General features: G+C 40.3%; 1 protein-coding gene across 9 annotated transcripts in view; it reads left to right on the top strand.

Moving 5' to 3' along the window:
- TSHZ2 (teashirt zinc finger homeobox 2) overlaps positions 1-17,958 on the top strand; it is a 1,034,366-nt gene that overhangs the window by 83,867 nt on the left and 932,541 nt on the right. For 4 of the 9 annotated variants that reach the window (XM_085002599.1, XM_085002597.1, XM_085002590.1 and 1 more), the window contains exon 2: positions 16,303-16,381. The exons of 4 other annotated variants lie outside the window; for them this stretch is intronic. The gene's annotated coding sequence lies outside the window, so the exon portion shown is untranslated. Of the gene's footprint in view, positions 1-16,299; positions 16,382-17,958 lie in introns of all 9 variants that reach the window. One more of the 9 variants, XM_085002582.1, reaches the window with a different exon arrangement.

The raw sequence follows: 17,958 nt of genomic DNA on the forward strand, positions 1-17,958 counted from the left end.
ATAGATTTCAACTTAGCTGAGTCCTCAGAATCCAGTTTTTTAAAAAGTTAGGTTTATAGAGGAATAATTTACATATAGTAAAATTTGGCTCTGTTCATGTTCAGTGCTATGTGTTCTGACAAATGTATACAGTTGTGTTAACTACCACTGTAATGAAGCTGTGTAACAAATCCATCATTCCCCAAATTCAATTTTGCCTAATATCTTTTGTTTAAAAAAGTAGCAACCAAAAAATAATATCAGTGCAATATTTTAGGCTGTAACCATATAAACTACACCCCCCCCCAACGTTAAAAGAAAATTCCAGCCAAATTGGAATGGCTCTTCAATTACTCTCAAGTTTTTAAACCTTTGCCAAAAGTGTTTGAGCTTAATTAAGTTAAAATATTTCAAAGGGAGCCCAGTTGTAATAATTTGTTTATAATACAAGCTTCTCTTTGATCATGGATGTTCACTTTTATAGAAACCCTGTTATCATTCTTGGGATAAGGGATAAAGTAAATTAACTTTGTGTTGGAAAAAAATACAGGAAATTAAAGAAGTACCTGAGGTGAACTGCCTTATTAATAACAGAAAGATGTGACTTTATAGAACCAGTGGGCCAGCAGAGTAGAAATACAGAGTCTGTGGGGGAAGAGTGTGAATTGCTTAGATATTATGGATACAGTTTATTAAAAAGATAGCTTTAAAAAATGTGCTTAATATCCCTTTTTCTGGTCTCAGCATGCACCCTCCACGTTCCTGCAAAAGACAAACATGGCCTTGAGAATGTGAATTTAGTCAACAGTGTTGCAATGTTCTTCTTTAATTTGGCTGGAAGGAGTGGATAAGGATTTTACATCTGCGCTAATGGGCATCACAAGCCGGAGGAAATTCGGTGCCGCCGTTTCAGTTTCTCCTTCCAAAAGATTCTTACTTGCTTTGAAGAATAGGCATATGTTTAATCAAGTTGTATGTAAAAACCCAAGTTTCAGTCTCTGCCTGTCCTTTCTGCCATTTTCTCCCTTTCTTGGGCTTAATTTTGACAAATCATTAGCATGAAAAAAGATAGTTCTGTTACCATTAGCTAAAGAATAGCTGGGATGCTCAGAGCATTTTGGGCTGGATTGAGCAAGGATTTGCTTGAAGCTATCAGCATTGAGGTGTTTTAGACAAAGCAGATTTTTTTTTTTTCTTTTTACCAGAGACCTAGGTTCGGATACCAACTCTGCCACTTAAAAGCTGTGAACATTTCAGAATTTTACTTACTGTCTCAGTAATTCAGTTTTTACATCTGTAAAATAGGACTCATATTTTCTTCACAGAAGTATTGGAAATATTAAGAGAGTTAAGATGTGCAAAAGGACTTTAAAAACCCATAAAGTACAGTATAAATGATAGAAGAAACAATTGCGGGATTTAAGTCCTGAGACTTAGGTTAAGATCTGGGGTCTTCCCTTCACCAGCTCTAACCTCCTCAAGTCTCATAGTCTTTGCAGATGAAATGGGGATACTACTGTCTCATTAGATTATTGTGGATAATGGGAGAAAAAAAGAATGTATACATGTATGTGTAACTGGGTCACCATGCTGTACAGTAGGAAAAAATTGTATTGGGGAAAAAGCAGGAGTTGGAAAAAGCAGGAGTTGGAAAACTTTTTTGGAGAGGATCCAATAGTGAATATTTGAGGCTTTGCAGGTAATTTGGTCTGTGTTGCAATTACTCAACTCTGCATTTGTAATGTGAAAGCAGCCATAGAAAATACATAGATGAGTGAATGTGGCTGTGTTCCAATAAAACTTTATTTACAAAAACAAGTGGAGGGCCAGATTGGCCCACTGGCCATTGTTTGCCAGTTCTGTTCTAAGGCATATATATGATGCAGCTTTGTTGAATTCTAATAATGCTTTGGAAGTGATGGATAACTACTGTTCATTTTTTTAGCCCCTCAGATTGCTGTAGGGAGATGAGCTGGTGTTATAGGTTAGTAGAATGTAATCTCAAATATGATTGTGATGGAAAATATGAGCTATTCAATAAATGGCATGGGAGATTAGAAGGAAGAATTTAATTGGATCCATACCTCAAATTACAAATTTAAATATCACTTTTATGTGGAATCTAATAAAAATGATACAAAGGAACATATATACAAAACAGAAGCAGACTCACAGATTTCCCTTTTTGCTTTTATTTTTTGTTTATTTTTTGCTTTTTTTTAGGGCCACACCCACGGCATACGGAGGTTCCCAGGCTAAGGGTCCAATCAGAGCTGCAGCTGCCAGCCTACACCATAGCCACAGCAACACAGGATCTGAGCCACGTCTGCGACCTACACCACAGCTCATGACAACGCCGGATCCTTAACCCACGGTGAGAGGCCAGGGAATCGAACCTGCAATCCCATGGTTCCCAGTTGGATTCATTTCCCCTGCGCCACCACAGGAACTCCCGGACTCATAGATTTCAAAAACAAACTTATGGTTACCAAAGAGGAAACGTGGTGGGGAGGGATAAATTAGGAGTGTGGGAATTAACATATATGCATTACTCTGTATAAATTAGGTAACCAACAGACCTACTGTGTAGCCCAGGGAACTCCACTCAATTTTCTAAAATAACCTATATGGGAAAAAACATGAAAAAGAATGAATATATGTATAACTGAGTTCACTTCGCTGTACACCTGAAACTAACACAACATTGTAAAGCAACCATAGTCCAATAAAATTTTAAAAATTACAAATTTGAGCAATTATAACTGATTAAACATTTAAATGTTTAAAGAAATGAAACAAAACAAAACCGTAGAGCATTAGAAGAAACCATGAAATAATTGCTTTTTAAACTTGGGCTAGGAGCTTTTTAACCCAGAAACAAGAAAAAGAGGGATAAGTTTAAACATATTACTAAAATATGTGTGGTTAAAAATGTCAAAGGCAAAGGGAAATGTCAAATGACAGTCTGGACAAGATCACAACCTAGAATGCAGGCCAAAAGCCAGCCTCCTAATATATAAAGAGTTCCTAGAACTGATAAGAAAATAACCAACAATCTATGAGGAAAATGGTTAAAAAGTATGAACAGGAGTTCCCATTGTGGCTCAGTGGGTTAAGAACTCAACATAGTGTCTGTGAGGATGTGGGTTCGATCCCTGGCCTCACTCAGTGGGTTAAGGATCCAGCATTGCCACAAGCCGCAGGTTGCAGATGCAGCTCGCATCTTGGGTTGCTGTGGCTGTGGTGTAGGCTGGCAGCTGCAGCTCTGATTTGAGCCCCAGCCTGGGAACTTCTGTGGACAGCAGGTGTGGCCCTAAAAAGAGAAAAAAAAGAAAAAAAAGATGAACAGATGGTTCATAGGAAAGAGAACATGATAAAGGGGAAGCTAAGAGAATAGACGCTGACAGAGGACCTGAGGTTGCGGAGCCCCTGAATTGACTCGGGGAGTACGCACCTCCCCTTTTACTCTTGTGTGAGATGAAAACGGGTATTATTTAAGCAATTTTGATGCTACCATTCTGTCATGTATTGCCAGGCGTCCCTTTCCCCAATATTAGGAAGTTATGTAAAGTCTTCTCTCAAACACGGAGCCTCCCTTTCTCCCCCCACCTCTCACACCTCCCGCCACCGCCACCCGGCCCCACACCTAGTGGCGACTTGAATGTCCTCACAACACGGTGTCTGGTTGCCCGCAAAGCAACTATTCCAAGAGAGAGAGCAAAGCGGAAGCAGCAATGCATTTTAGGATCCAGTCTGAGACGTCACACGCCTTCATTTCTGCAGGATGTTTGGGTGACGGGGGTCAGCCCTCTTCTGTGTGTGAGGAGACCACACACGGCAAGGACGACTGGCGGCCAGTGTGGCGGTGGGTTATCACAAGTGACTAGGTTCAGTTTTTCTCTTAATTGGTCTGGGTTCCGCTCAATTGTAGGAAAATAAAGAAAATCACATCTATACCTCTGACTGTAAAATCTGTACAATAAATTTCGCTCAGTGGGCTTGATAGGAACCCAGTCTCAGATAGAAAATGAATCTGTCTTCTGAGGAGATCCTACTGTGAAATTTCTCTAAGTTGGGTTCATGTTTTGCTAGGTAAGGAGGGATAAGTTTGGTGTCATATTTATACATTTTTGGGGCTTATTTTGCCAGACTTTCTCACTGTCTTATACTTGTAGACCTTACGATCCATAAGCAAAGCCAGCAGTCCTCTCTCCTGCACTCGCTTATAATTTCTGGCACCATCTCTACAAATACATGATTGATTTACTAACTCCTGAAATCCTCACCTCATGGAGCAGGGCCCAGGAAGTTTTATCTTGAAAAATTTTCACCACAGGTGTTAAGAGTCACCCCGTGCCGAACGTTGTACAAAAATCTCAGTGACGCTCTTGTGAGTCATCTAGATGTAAGCTGTGAGCATCGTGGTGAACCCGCTGGAAAGAATTAATTGCAAAATGTGCCCCCAAGTAGTTAAGGAAATTAACTTGCTATATGGGATGAGAGGTGTTAAACCAATTAAATTTTAGAGAGCATCTGTCAAAAATAATGATTTTTGTTTTTGGAGTAGTTAATATTAAGACATTTCTAAAAGTGGTTAAACGGCAGGATCAATAGTCTATTTAGAGGGATTCTAAATTGTGTCAAGAAAATTATCATCAAAGGGTGAGAAGACCCTTCTCCCCATTTGTGCTGTAGCATCTCTTCAGTTTCTTCAACAAACATTTGTTAAGGACACTATGTGCTAGGTGTTGTGTACAGGAGGATGCAGATAGACAACCCCCAAAGGGCTCTGCATAATTAGATTAAAGAGGACAACATTTATTTTAAAATAAGAGAGGGGACAGGGTATGGAAGGGAGTTTTAGCAAGAGCTTTTTTTTTTTTTTTTTTAAGAAAAACGTCTTAACTCTATTTGATCCTTCATGAGACCATTCCTGGCAGTCCTTTTAATTGCTTTTTAGAGGAATACATACATACATGTACATACACATGTACATACATGTGGTGGTGTTTTTCCTGGGTTATCATATGTATTTTATGAAAAATTAGGCAAACAAAAAAATAGGAGAAATACGATATTTACCCATGATCGCACCACATAGTCATTGTTAATATTTTATTTCTATCCACGATTTGTTTCTATCTTCATAGAAATGCATAAAATTTAATGAAATTGGCATCATACTAAATTCGTTATTTTGTAGCTGTTTTTAAATTCTAGCAAATTATCCATGATAATTTTCCAATGTCATTAAGTAGACTTAGAATATTTTAAATGTTCTCATTAAGTAATTTTGTTGATTGTTGCCAGGTTCTTACCATTAGAAGTAATGTTGCAATAAACATCCTTGTAAATAATCCTTGTGTGTGTTGGACACACGCAAGTTTCTAGGAGTGGGTATAAATATTTTAACATATTTTAAGGAAAGTGATACTTAATTACGGTTCCAATTTAAACTTCCACTAGCAGAGCATGAATATTAGTCTCACTATGGCACCCTTAACAGTAATAAATACCATTTTTTTTGGTTCAGATTTGCCAGTTTTATTCACATTCTTTGATTTTGCAGTTATCGACTACAGATAAATTTGAGCCTTTTCATGTTTATTTGCCACATGTGTTTTTTCTTTTATAAATTGTCTGCTCATATTCTTTGCCCACTTTCCAAAAGGAGGCATTCTTTTCCTAGTTGACAGTAAGTCAGAGTGCCCCTTTTATTCAGATCGTGCTGTTTATCACATATCAAAGGCAGTTTGCCTTTTATTTTCACTTATGGTATTTTTGACACATATTGTTTTAATTAATCATTCACACAATTATACACTGAGAAATAAACGTTAATTAAATTAAAAGTTGAAAAATCTCCAATTTGTTTTACTGAGTGGTTTTAACTTGAAATCGCATCCTCTTCCCAATTTCCCCAGATACATTTATTGGTTCATTTATAACTTTGAACTGATTTAAATGTTGCCTAATTGTACACTCAATTCTTACCCAGGCTGTAGTTGTTCGTGGGGTGTCTATTCAGATCTGAGAATACCTGTCACCTCACCTTATTCTTTGTCCTCACTTATGACTCTGCTGTTTCAAAATTTCTGGTCTTTGCTCATTGGCTGGTTGTTTTAGACAGCTGTTTGTTTGGCTCAGGGATGTATGGAAATTATGCTAGGGGAGGGGGAATTGATGAGTGCGGCTTGGAACTGGGAACTGAAAGATCGTGGTCATTCTGGTCTCACGTCCATCGGGCAGAACCCATAACCCTTCCTCTACCTACAGTTGCCCACTCACTCATGTTTCCTTCCTGTCAGCTTGTACAGACTTCCTGCACGAGGTCTCTTTTGATCTGTGTTGGATGAAAGAACTGATTGCAGCGAGAGATGAACCTGGGGTTCAGTGTAGTTGCCCAGGAAGAAAATGGCAATGCCTTGGACTGGAGAAAACCATGGGCCCAGACATGAGATATATTTTGAAGATTTTTTTTTTTTTTTTTTTTTTTTTTTGTCTTTCCAGGGCCACATCCACGGCATATAGAGGTTCCCAGGCTAGGGGTCAAATCGGAGCTACAGCTGCTGGGCTACACCACAGCCATGGCAACACTGGATCCTTAACCACTGAGTGAGGCCAGGAGTTGAATGCATTCTAGTTGGGTTCGTTAACTGCTGAGCCATGAAGGGAACTCCTATTTTGAATATTTGAGATTTGAGATATGTCCTGGGAAATGAAAGATTTGTTTAAAGGGTTGAATCAAGACTTAGAAAAAAAAAGGAGTTGACTTTGTGGCTTGGTGAGTTAATAACCCAGCACAGTGTCTGTGAGGATGCAGGTTCAATCCCTGGCCTCATTCAATGGGTTAAGGATCTGGTGTTAAGGTCACAGATGCAGCTTGGATCCTGTGTCACTGTGGCTGTGGCCATAAGCTGCAAGTGTGGCTGTAAAAAGCAGAGTAAAAAGAAAAAAAAAAAAAAAAAAGCTTAAAAAATCTACAGTAATGCCTATGCATTGTCGAAAAACTGAAGATAAAAAAGCATAAAGATAAAAAAAATCTCTAATCCCATTAAAAATGTTTTAGTGTAGTTCCTCTTAAGCTTTGATATATCAATGGAAATAAAATTAACTTTCTGACTCTCGGTCTGGATTGATTTAAACCAGGTTTGGAGGGTGGACTTAGGATGACCTCCCATAAAATAAAAGCCGTGCACTACGTACAAAATCCACTTTCAAAGGACAGCTCAACACAGCTGGTGGTTATTGTTTAGACTAGTTGAAACTACTGTAGCGTGTACACCTGTGTGAGCGTTGACTAAGAGAGGCGTCTTTGTTAAGGTACCGTGGGTGGAGGAATCAAGTGGCTCCAAAATGGGGCCCTGGCCCAAGGTCTGGGTTGTACATGCCCCTGTGCCCTGCATTGACCACCTTGGTTACTTTCTCTTACATGCGCTGCTCTGTGGAATGCTAATAGGTGAACAGAAGCAGGGAACTTCTGATTTAGTGCTGTTCATCCAACACTGGAGAGATCAAGTCATCTACTTACCTCTGTCTGTCAATGTCTATAACTCTATTATCATTTTATAGCAATATAGAGATGGTCGTTTGTGTGTATTCATGTGTATGTGAAAGCCTGCATTTTTCATCAACATTATATCACAAACATTTTCTTTTTCTTTTTTTCTTTTTTTTTTGTCTTTTTGCCATTTCTTGGGCCGCTCCCGCGGCATATGGAGGTTCCCAGGCTAGGGGTCGAATCGGAGCTGTAGCCGCTGGCCTACGTCAGAGCCACAGCAACACAGGATCCGAGCCGCGTCTGCAACCTACACCACAGCTCACGGCAACGCCGGATCCTTAACCCACTGAGCAGGGGCTGGGATCGAATCCGCAACCTCATGGTTCCTAGTCAGATTTGTTAACCCCTGTGCCACGAGGGGAACTCCACAAACATTTTCTGATTATTGCTGGCATAGTCTCAACATTTCTTCTGTAACTCATCAACTTACTAAACTTTTATTTCTACTTGTTTTGCATTGATTCTCTTGAGTTTTCTAGAAGATGGTCCTATAACCAGCCAATATTTTTGTCTTATTCTTTCCAGCAGTTGTATTGAGAATTATTTTCTAGTCTAACTTCGTTAGCCAGATTAAAAAAAAAAAAGGGTTAATAATATTGGCGAGAAGAGGCTTCTTTTCTTTTTCTCTCCTGCTTCTAATTTTAATGGATGGCTGCTAGGGTTTTTAGGGTGATCTTGTCTGTTGTTTTAAGAAAATAGTCTTCATTATGTTTCAGAGGTTCACTTTTACCTCAAGTTTATTAAGAGTTTGTCTTTGTTGTTCATTCAGAATGTAATCCTGAATTTTATCTAATGTCTTTTCAGATTAAGGTGATTGAGATTTTGATGTTTTTCTGGTTCATGTTTGTTTTTTTTTACATTTATGTTGAGTTCTAATAATAATAATGCTTTTAGGAAAAAAATAATTTTTATTTTAAATACATATATTTGTTTGCAAGGCACTCATTACCTGTCCTTTACATTCAGATCCTGTGGTGAGTGTCTGGAACACAGCGAAGAGCAAAGAAATGGCTCTTTCCCCAATGAATTGAATAATCTAGTTGGGGGGGGGAGAAAAAATGTGATTTTTTTTGAAGCTTGCTGCTTTCTTGGCCTTGATTTCAGGTGGCCAATATTCTTTTTTAGAAGAACAGAACTCTAACTTAAAAATGGAAGACAGTGGGATGATCAGATACAACCCAGAAGATCTTGCTTTTAAAGCAAGTGGTTTTAAGAAAGAACTTGCCTTATGATGGAAAAGAGCAATTTAAATTTAAATAAAATATTTTCAGGGGTATATTCATGACTCCAGGAAAGGCAATACAATCCAAAGTTCATTACTTCACTGATGGCCGAGGCAGATTGACTTCAACCAAGTTAATGTTCCTGTTTTGACGTTTTGGCCAATTCTGATTATGACCTCGTTGAAAGTAGACGTGTTTCCAGAAAAAGACACATCTTGCTTTAGTATGTTTAATGCAAGTGACTTTCTGTTCAGAGATGACTCTCATCCCTGGACCCTGATAGGAAAGACATTGCTGCTTGCCTGGATATTACCTATATTCCCTTCTTTAGTACTAATAAAATTCTGATTTTTTTTTTTTTTTTTTTTTGGAGGGAAGAAATACGCCCAACTGCATTACTTACATCCAAGACCTCCTTGAATAAGGGACAGCCCGGTTTTATCTAGTGAGATTTGAGCAGCAGGGGTTCCAGGAAAGGTTTTACAAAAATATTTGGACCCAATTAGCATATTCTTTATGCCCCTATTTTTTTCCTAGAACACAGATATGATGCCTGGAGACTGAGCAGCCATCAATTTTGATGAGGCTAAAATACACATTCCAAGGATGAAGAAGTGAGGCGTGGAAGCTTTGTTTCTTGCTGATAACATGTGCAACTGAAGCAGCTCAGAAGTGTCCCCCCTTGAATTTCTTGTTACCTGAAAAAGATAGGCCTATGTGTTGTGTTTTTTTGTTACTTGCAGCTAACACATGGGCATTATTTGAAAATAAAAGGAAGAAAATGCTGCCACAGGATGGCGCTAATTCCATCAGGACAAACTTAACAAAACTGGCCATCTGAAAGCAAACCTTTTCAAAGTATATGTCCATGAAAACTCTTTGCAAGGTTTTGGAGACTATTGGAAGAGGACATTGGGAGAGTATCTAGAATAGAAGGAACCCCAGGGACCGACAACCTTATTGTAAAACAAAAGCTTACCTCTGTCATTTAATGCTTAGCTGCTTTTCAACTACAGGTCCCAGTTGAAGAGTCAGTGTTAATGTAACACCTTAGTATCTCATGGATAGACTTCTATTGCTGATCACGCACCCAGTTTACCTGTAAGTCCTCATGGCCCCAACTTCAAAGGCTCATCCCATTTAGAAGGAATTTTTTTTTTTTGTCTGCTGTTTAAATGATATAAATACTCAGTAAACTGTGGACACCTCCTGCTGCTTCTGGTTTTCATCTCCAAAAAGCAGGAGACTGTCACATAGTGTAGATTTAAAAACTTGTGTGTGCAAGGAGACCCTCCTCTTAAAAGTTGCCTGTTATTAGTTGTAGTTTTGTTATTGATCCTTTGAAGAAACACAAATGACTTTAAAATATTTTCCTTCAGGGCCCCTGAGGGATGGTGTGCTCAATGGCTGGGTTGTTTGGGTTACAACAGGTGGGACCCTAAGTCTTGATCTTGTGAATGAGGCCAAGTTGACAGCATCATATGAGGCAAAATTCAACAGTCTATAATTAGATAGAAAACAAAGCAAAACAAACAAAAAAAAATCATGAACGATTACTGAGTTGGCGTCATAGAATTCTTAACGCTTGCCATTGGTTGTTAAGGTCATGAAAACCAAGTTTCTTAATTCTCTTTGCCCACGATGAGGAAAGACCTGAGTCTGGACTATCCTGGCTCCATGGCCACTCCACGTGAATCAATAACATGCTTGTGGGATGGAGTTTGCACCCACAAACAGTTTCTTAACTGAACATCTGTTTCAACCAAATAAAGAAGTTTCTTATCAACAGAATGTAACCATGACCATGAGAATCTCTTTATCAATTCCTTATCTTTCTATGGGCACAGACAGGAAAGTTTTTAAGAGAAAGATGAGAGAGATCCAGATGTTTTCTCCCCCAGAAGAGTGTCTTATAAAATTGTGTTTTCAGGCTGTTTAGATTATAAGCAAATCATAGTGAAACTAAAGGTCTCTCAACTCATCACTAGGGTGGGCCAGACCTTGAAGATAATACTGGAACTTTCTCAAGGCTGTCGGAAAGAACCATGCAATGAAAACACACATTTTCGCAGTCAGAAAGGGAGCTTTTTTTTTATCGGGTACCTGCTCGATTGTAGACAGTTCTGCAAAATGCTTTCAGATATGTATCCATACAACAGCCCCGTGAGGAAGTTACCAGGTCTCTCTTTACAGATGGAGAAATGGGGGCTCAAGGTCATGACTAGTACACAGCTGAGCCCGTGTCCATGAGCTGGTGGGTGGAGGAATTGCAGAATCCGCATTCTTCCATCGAGGTGTGTTGGCTCAGTCTCACTAGATGTCACCGCCTAGTTGGAGATATGTGATGTGAACATATGAAATGTTAAAAAACAATGCAAGACCAAGGGCAGGAGAAGGCAGCATGTGGTTAATTGGCAAGTGAGAATCAGGAGCTGTGAATTTGTCATGAGCTAGAGCAACCTGGGAACGCTGGTCTTTCAGTGGGACTCAGGTCCGGATGAATTGAAGGCAGGCAGAAAGGTCAGTGAATCTTGCGGTGGCAGGTGTAAGCTGTGTTCATCACATTGCTGATAGATCAGTTTGACCATGAGAAGTGTGTGAAGGGAGCTTGAGAGTGGACTTGAATGGGCCTTGAGTTTCAGGCTAGCTACACCCTTATGTAGAAGGAAAGCTTTTCTCTGGACCTTCCTTCATTCCACCCCCGGTCCCTCTCCTGCCACCTTAGGGGTCCCAGCACTTATTGTCAGGGGTTATGAAGTTCTCTATGAACCTTTACCTTTTTTTTTTTTTTTTGCCATACCTGTGGCATGCAGAAGTTCCTGGGCCAGGGATCGAACCCATGCCACAGCAGTGACCCAATCCACAGCAGTGCCAACACAGGATCCTTAAGGGCTAGGCCACCGGGGGATTCCTGAAACTTTACTTTTATTTTCTAAATTGTAATGATAATTAGAAAATATCATGAGCATGTGATGGAAAACCAACCCTTTCACTATGTGCTGTCTTGTGAGGGTCTCACCACATGGAGGCGAAACGATGCACAGCAGCTGAATGCATAAGGATCTTGCAGTTGTTTGCACAGAGAAAAACTGTGGCAGTGGGGTCTGTCCTCAGCATCCGGGAGGATGGACATAGCAGACCTTTCCTACAGTGTGAGCACCCTACATGCGTGAGCAGATCTCACTGTGGAACTTAAACTTGAAACCTTTTGATATTGGACAGTACAGCTGGTAGCACCCAAGGAAGAAATAATCTGCCTCTAGACAGATGCTGTCGGTGCCCTGCCCACATCTGGTTGGCACTCATGGTTCTTGCACATGCCCAGGCATGAGCTACAAACACCTCTGAGCCTTTGCTTAGGGGCTTTCTCTTGCAGGCCAGATGTGTTGGGGAGTTAGTGTGGGGAACAGCCATTCACCAATGACAGATGGGAATTGGAGGATAAATACTCCAGTTGCCTCACTTCTCAGTGGGCTGGTTCTGAGGTTTCCAGTGGCACTGTGCCCTAGTTGCCTGCAGCAGTAACTTGCTTATCACTGCATGCTGTATTAATTTCCCTTTCTTCTCTGTATCACAAGCCCACATTGCTTACCAGTGGTTACTAAGATCACTTCTGAAATAAACCCCTGTAGCCACATCTTTGTCTCAGGTTTGCTTCGAGGAAGCTTAGCCTGATCTTGATTCCAAAGCATTGGAATAAGTATTTATTTGATGAAATTTCCCAGAACAACACAGGGCTGACCTATCTTTAAGTGAACACAATAGTTCTGCAGAGTTGCCAGTACACACTTTAAAACAACTGAAGTGCAAGGGTTACTCTTAGGCAGATTTTGGTTCCGAATATCCTGAATTAGAAATAAAAAATTTCAGTGATTAATATACAATTTTGGACAGCATTCTTATGAGAATGGCTATTCCTTACATTAGCATTATTGAAGTTGAAATACAGAAACAGATTAAATATACAGACAAACCTGAGATTACATCCTTCCACTATTAAACCAAATATCAGCGATTTTGTTCCAGCAAAATAACATCATCTGTCACATTAAATTAATGCTTAGAATTTAAATTTTATTGGTTTTGTAGTGGTGTCTGAATATAATTTGAAAATTTATTCTGGATTTATAGTTATATCAAAGTTGTCAGTATAAGGAGTTTATAACTAGTTTTATGTTTATACATGTTGAAATGAAATTATAATGAATTTTTAAAATTACATTGAGGATCCCTGAGAATATGGATATATTTACCTTTATAAAGGAAATGACTCGAGCCTCAGGAAAAACCCCTTGAGGTGATTGGGAGCCCCTGGAAGGTTTTGATCAGCAAGGTGCCTTTATGAAAACGATGTTTCAAGACAAATTAATAGAAGATGAATTTAAGTAGAGAGCAGCAGTGCCTGGAATGTAGTAGAGGCACAATACTATTTTATGGATAAATGAATTAAATAAAAGCAAACCAAAGTAGAAACCTGCTGCAGCAAACTATACAACAAACTATGTATAAACCTAGATTACTGCAAGTAGAAAACGGAGAGTTGAAAGAGCCTTGCGAGTCTTTGTCTGTGGGATGTTCATTAGTTCCAGTTCTGCTGGAGCAAAACCCCAAGACAAGAGTTTATGTGCAAGTGATTTAGTAGGGATGTGCTTCCAGGGGAAACCAGGAAAGGAGAGATTTCAGGCAAAGTCCTCTAGAGGGAAACGGGAGCCTGACCCCACAGGGGAACCATGGAATGTAGGTGGTGCTTCCAAGTTGATCTCAGTTTGAGCCAGTTTCATATTCCCACACCAGCCAGTCATTGGCTATGAGCTGCTACCTTCCAGCACATCCAGCTCTCTGAAGTCAGAGAGCAGTCTTCCAGGAGAGTAGAGGTGACACCTAGAAGCTGCAGCACCCAAAAGCCGGAGGACCAGGGCTCAGAAATGATACAAAGGCATTAGTGTGCAGTGCCAACAGTGCCCTTCACCAAAAATAAGGCATCAAGGGGGCTTGAGGACTCTGACTTTGATGTGGCAAGTGGACATCTTGTTAAAAGAGGAAAGGAATTTGGGAGAGGTCCTGGAAAGCAGATGAGGAGCCATCACCACTGGGTTTTTAGGGAGAATGAAGCACACTCAGAACCCACTCCCTCACATACTGCTCTATATCGTCATTTCTTAGCTGGATCACAGCCTCACCAAATTACTTTCTTTTGCCCAATATACCATGTGTGTGTTTACACCTCTGTGCTACTTTGTTCCCTTCCGGAGAGATGCCTTTTTCACCCTCTTCATCTTTCAGCACCCATTCCACGTGTTACCTGTTTTGAGAAGCCCATGCCAGAGTCTGTCAGTGCTGCTTCTGTCTTCCCACCATCCTCGACCTCATTGCTAGCAGAGCTCTTAGCATGCCACACTATTTGCCTATTTACATCTGCCTCTTTGGTAAAGTGGAAACCACATCTTATTCTTCTTGTATCTGCTGTGCCCATCAGGAATCAGGACTCTGCTTTCACCTGTGATCTTCAAACCTCATTAACTGTAACCCACAGCAAGAAATACATTTTATACCATGATATGTTAATGTATGTTCATAACAGACACACACACACACACACACACACACACACACACACACACACGCATGCAGAGGCAGAATTGAAACAAAAGTTTCATGGAACAAGATTTTCAATGACAGAATGCCACACACAACGATATTTTTTTATTCTGTTCTCTTCTATTCCTTATTCACATGTTCTGGCCAAAGCCCACCAAACCAATTTACTTACTAATGAGTCATAATTCTCAGTTTGCAAAATTCTGCTTAGCATAAGCTCAGGAACTATTTGTTGATCTAAATTGCAAAACATTGGCTCATTTTGAAGCAAACTTCAGATATCATGTAATTTCATCCATAAATACCTCAGTATGCATTGCTAAGACATAAAGACTCTATTTCTTCACACCTAAAAATATAATTTTCACGTCTAAAATGTACGGTAATTTCTTGATATCATATATCCAGCCGGAGTTCAATTCCCCCAATTGTCTCATAGTTTTAAAGAAATTACACCTGCGTCCCACTTTTCTTACATTTCTTTTAACCATTCCTCGCTCCTTATTTCGCTCCTCTTTATTTCACTCCTCTCTCTTTATTTCATCCCTCTCTCTCTGTTTCACCCTCATCACAACCTTTTAGGTCTTTGTAATGTGGGTTTGCTGTATTATTTCAGTATATTCAAATCTGCTAGACAAGATAAGAAGACAAATGGGATGAATGAAACTCGGAAAATTTTAAGCATCAGTGGTCAATAAGCAAGTGGCTTTTGGGGTCTAGGTGATATGCCCAGGCTGTGTTAAGAATAATGAATATGGAAGAATCTTAGGGAACACAGGTGGAATTCATGAAATATGTTAAGCATAGAGAGTAAGTTGGCAACCTGTAAGAATGATAAAAATACAAGAGGAATGTTTGATGGAACAATCAAGAGTCATACTTAGAGATGGATGGAAAGACCAAGTCAGAATGAATGACAGCATGACAGCTTAAATCAGCCTCCTTTGGAGACACCCAGTATGCTCTTGTTCTGTCTTTGCAGGTGCTCTACCCAGAAACACAGATAAGACCCATAGTGACTCAGCAGGCTAGTTGGTTAGGGATGGCCGTGGACAGGTGTATTTGTTGGGATAGAGCAAGTGTGTATCATTGCTTCCAAGCCTCTTTCGTTTATGGTCCTCTTGCTTGGACCTCAACTCTTGTCCTTGTAACCCCACTATGGAGGTGGGGGAGACTGATGCAGGAGAGGGATGCACAAATGCTTCCTAACTGTCATGTCATCTCTAGCGATGTGGTCCTTCTGCTTGCTTTCATTTTATCCTAAGTAGGATATTCCATGTCTTTCCCTTTGCTTCTTCTTCTTTTTTTTTAAACTTTACTTTTAAAAGACTTTACTTTTTCAGAGAAGTTCTAGTTTCAGAGCAAAATTGAGACAGACGTTACAGCAATTTTCCATGTGCCCCTTGTGAGCACACCCTCCCCATTATCAACATCACCCACTAGGGAGGTACATTTGTACTGGTACATCAAGATTGTTAAGAAAAAATATCTAAAACATGCAGGTAAAGCTAAGGATGACTCCATGTCCTTTCACTATGTGTGATCAGACTCACCCAAGAGTTATTGACTATGGAGGAGCATGCACTTGTGTTCACTTTGCCATTTGCTGTTTAGTTGCAACCGGATATATGTTAACGTGTAGATTTCTGTCTGGGAAAAAAAGAAGACCTCACAAGTTATGGTTTAGTGACTATAGGACACTGTCCAGTTTAGAATCTCTTAGTAAATTCATTTCAGCATCCTTTTGAACAACTTAGGATATAACTCTGCCTTCCTTGCCTCCTCCTTTGAACCACTCCTGCCGTCATATTGGTTCCCTCGTTACTGATTTTTGCCATGGGTTGATTCTATATTTGTGTGTGAGTCATGCCTTCAGCTTTTGGAAGATTCACCTTTAATGGGATCCTTAGTGCTTTTGTTCATTTCTTCCCTCCCGAGGAGGCGTGGCTTTCCCCAGGAGGCGTGGATTTCCTCCTCGGTGCCTGTAACAGTCGCTTATCTTGATACCTGCAGGGAAAAGGTAAGAACTCAGTCTTTCCATTTGTGCAAGTGTCTCTTTGTATGTTGCTAAAATAAGCCCCATTGAGGCTCTTATTTTGCCTCTGGCCACTGTTCTTGGGGACTGTAAGTGACATCTCAAATGCATTTAGGTGCTGAGCTAATTTTCCTGTTTTGCCACCTGAATGATAGTTCTGTTCTCTGGAAGACATCCAGAGCATCCAAGGCAGGTGTGACCCAAAGCTTTAATTGGCTGCCATTTAAAATCTGCTTTCCAGCAGCTTGCATAATCATTTGAAACAGACTTCTCTGGAGACAGGGTTACATTGGGGAGAATGTCAGCCAAGCAGACCTGGGTTCGAATCCCAGTGCTGCCACATCATCATGTGACCTTGGGTGGTTTTCCATGAAGCCAGTTATCTTTCCTTTGGAAAGGGGATCAGGGCGGCTGCTTCACAGTGTAGTTCTGTGAGTGAGAGGGAAGAAGCTGGATGGAGCCGCACAGAGCTCACTTCTGAGACCGACACTCAGATTGAGCTCAGGTTCTGTAGGCTTGTGATTCTGAATGAGTTACCTAATGTCTTAGAGCATCATTTTCTTTATCCAAAAAGTAAATAACAGTTCCTACCTTCTGGGATTATAGTACATAGCCATGTTCCTCAACACTAGTTGTTGAAATATCACTTTCATATATTTTGCTCTATCTCCACACCGTCACTCACACTCATCACAAATTGTGCTGTATTTCGGTACCACTTACACTATCATCCACTTATGATTTTTATTTAATTTATTTGATTCAACATCTATTTACTGACTGTCTACTTGTCTAGGCACTGTTGAAATTTGGGAGATACAGCAGTGGACAAAGAAGAAAAAACTCCCTGCCCTCATGTCTCAAATTCATTTTAAACTGATACCCCCTCCGTCATTGAAAAACCAGCATCACTTGCAAAAGATGATGATTTAAAAAATGAAAAATGAAAAGAGTAAAAGCCAAACAAGGTTGGCCTCACAGAATCTAGCTTGGTATGCTTGCCTTTTCTCTGTGTCAAAAAGAGATTGTCAGTTGTGAGAGAGCTGCCCGAGACAGGCTCATATCACACGAGGTTTCTCCTTGATGTCCCAGGGAACCGGGATCGAGAGAGAACCAGAGAAGGGGTAACTGGTCTCAGTGTGGGAGTCAGTGTTGCTCAGTTCTGTGGTCCAGGTTGACTTCGTTAACCACCAGACATACACATAACGGGGTCCACCCTAGGAGTGTCTCTCAGATGCAGCACTGTGCACTCAGCACAGTTCCTGGCACAGAGCAATGCTCAGGGAAAATGCCTTCGCTGTAGCAATATCCATCATAAAAGAGAACAGGTTCCTCTGTGCACCTGCCTGGATGGGAATGGTCTAGGAATCCTCTGCAGAATTATTAATTACTCGTAGATTCCATGTATGTTGCCACGAGGCTGCTGTTTTCCTATTCCATCTGAGAATGTGCTTTCAGAGCTCCAGGGCTCCTGGGCGTCTTGTCTTTGTATCACTTGGCTCCTAGTACTAAAAGCCACATCCTGTTATGTTTGGTTGCTAGGTGGAGAAATGTTATCATGG

This window comes from Sus scrofa, chromosome 17 (genome assembly GCF_054392235.1).
Source record: "Sus scrofa isolate SSC_HxYL_T2T_F1_AM1 chromosome 17, Sscrofa_HxYL_maternal_Yorkshire_Landrace_v2.0, whole genome shotgun sequence".
Lineage (NCBI taxonomy): Eukaryota > Metazoa > Chordata > Mammalia > Artiodactyla > Suidae > Sus > Sus scrofa.